This window comes from Hibiscus syriacus, unplaced genomic scaffold (genome assembly GCF_006381635.1).
Source record: "Hibiscus syriacus cultivar Baekdansim isolate YM2019G1 unplaced genomic scaffold, ASM638163v2 tig00110450_pilon, whole genome shotgun sequence".
In the NCBI taxonomy this organism is placed as follows: domain Eukaryota; kingdom Viridiplantae; phylum Streptophyta; class Magnoliopsida; order Malvales; family Malvaceae; genus Hibiscus; species Hibiscus syriacus.
In genome coordinates this window covers 5,087,611-5,090,420 of record NW_024062743.1, presented here as the reverse complement: position 1 = coordinate 5,090,420, position 2,810 = coordinate 5,087,611, and positions in this window count along the sequence as shown.

The following is a 2,810-nucleotide window of genomic DNA, read 5'->3' as shown; positions in this document are numbered from 1 at the left end:
TGGTGAAGTTCTAACTTGTCTACCTTAGAGATAAGGAGTGAGTTTTAAAAGACTAAAAGGGATAAAGGCTAGAGTAGGTTAAGATAATGCCTATAGTTAATGCTGAGAGGTATTGCCATAGCAACCGTATAAGAATACCTAATAATCCTGTCGGGTAGTTTAGTGAGTCATAATAATTCATTCTGGGCTTAAAATAATTGTTGCCGAGATAATAGTTTAGCATCAGTGCTCTGTGACACGTCTGAATATGTAAGGTTGTTTGCATTATATTTAATCCAATACTTATTTTGTTTTGTTTTATTTATCTGCATATTTTATTTGTCTCGACCAGACTTGTATGCAATCATTGAATCATTATTCTTAGCTCCTTAATATTAGTTTTTAGCTTTAATACTTAGTAGGATTAATTTGTGGCATTAGTTCTAGTTGTTGTGAAAAGATATTTCTAATCTAATCCTTGTGGAGACGATACTCACTCACTACTATATTACTTGCATCGATTGTGTATACTTGCACAGATTAGCTTGCCTTAGCATATACATTCACAAGAGATCATGTACCTTAATTATATTGTCATGATATTTATGACATTTATCATATAATTGATATATTCTAAATATGTCAAACGTGAATATAAAATACATTGTTCACTGTTTATTGCACATGATGTTATCATGAATAAATAAATGTTATTTCGGGTATGAACTGCCCAAAGGTTAAACAGTATTGATATACCTTGCCATGGATGGATCAAATAAAAATAGATTATATGCCCAAGTATATTATTGAGGGTTAGTGGTATTAATGGCATGCCATAGAGTCTAGTAGTTGCATATTAGGTAGCACTAGAGTGTCTAAGGAAGACACATAGTGCATAACTCAGAGTGTCTAGCGAAGACACTTGGTACAAAACACTACGATGTATAAGGTGAGCACAGGCCAACGTCAACATTGCGGTGCATTATTAGGCGAGCAAGGCTTGACCTTTGCATTACAGTGCAATATTTGACTCCTATACCGTGGTCTTCATACATTTATACTTTGGGCTATGGTTTGTTGGTTAATAAATGATAAACATGTGAATAAGCTATTGAGATTATGGAATAAATGACAAGTATATTGGTAAGAAATTTTATATTAGGTTTATATAATGTTAATATATACTAAAATGGTTGGAATACATGTAAATTGATCATAATGCATTGAATATTTTATTGTTTACATTTATGTATTGCATTGCCTTGAATGTTCTATTGTTGGCATCAATCAACAAGGAAATATTACAGGTAATAATGATGACATCATGTTGTGTTCTAAAAGTTATAGCTGGCATATATGAGAATGAAATGTATACAATTTCTTAATACTGTTAGTATTAAATATAATTAATATTATGAATAAATATTATGATATTAAACTATGCTTAAAATATTATTTGGGTTTTAAATCAAACGTGTTAGATAGTCTTATTTATTTTATGAAACAGAAAAAACTATCTGTCACTGCTTGAAACTGGTTTTGAATTGGTAACCAAAAATATTATATTATGATTTTTCTCTAAATAATTATTTTATAATAATTGTTCAAGTTATGAAACTGTTGATGTTTGAATGAATTTTTTTACTCAGTTCAATTAAAGAAATGTTTTGAATTTCTGATGTGACATCTGTAACTCGTATTAGTTTGCGTATTTGGGTTATGGATGTTACTGGTTAGTCCATAAAAGGTCTAAAATTATCGATCGAAATTGAGGCAAAGCGAAGCCTGCTGTTGCTTTTATTAAATTGATTTTCTCCTACTATTTTCTTTTCCAAATTATTTTATTTTTACCTTTGTCTCATACTTTCAATTAAAACCCCCTTATTTCACTTTACTTTTTCGGCTTACACCAAAATCAAAATCCTTCTACATTAGTAGTTCCAAGTCCTTGTGGATCAACCCTTCTTCTCGCTATTACTGCTTAATTTATTTCTTTTAAGATTAAGGAATTTGTTTGACAGTAAAACTTAGCTTGTAAACATTGAAGCACTTTTTATTAGTTCAAATAGGACTCATAAAAAGGAGACTATATTTATAAGCCAATATTCATTTATTAAGGGTTATTGATATAATCTATATTTCTCTCTGGGGTGATAATTGTTAATTCTCGAAATAAATCGATATCCTTTTTAAGTTTACATACGCAACGAGTCATAATTTAAATAAAAAATTGAACTCTCAAATATAAAAATAAACCAAAACTCGAATAAGTCTGTAATATTTTTATCATTTTTATAGTAATTGTGTTATAGTTTCGAGTTTTTAAAAAATCACCACTTATATAATTTTAATAATAATTAATATTTTATTATTTTTAAATAATTTTCAAAATGTTTAAAAAAAAAACAATTTAATATTCTTTAAATTTAATATTTTATAACTTTGAAAACTTTAATAATTTAATAACTTCATCAATAATTAAATTTTACTATTTTAAATTTTTTTCCAAAAAATAACTAATTTAATATTTTTAAAATTTTAAATTATTTTTAAAACAGTAAAGTTTTTAAATAATTTTTAAAATAAAAGCTAAAAACTCTAAAAATGTCATGCGGCACCATTAGAGTTTGTCATGTGATGTACCAGATTGTGTTACCATATGCGAATAATCTAAAATATTTAAAATAGTGAAAATTGATCAAAGAGATTAATTGGTATAATATTTCTCAGTACAATAATTAAATCATGTGCAAAATAAAATTCTTGGGTTGAATTATTTTTTCAATTGTTAAGGTTTTTTTGAACCGTTAAACTAAATATATTACCCAAAA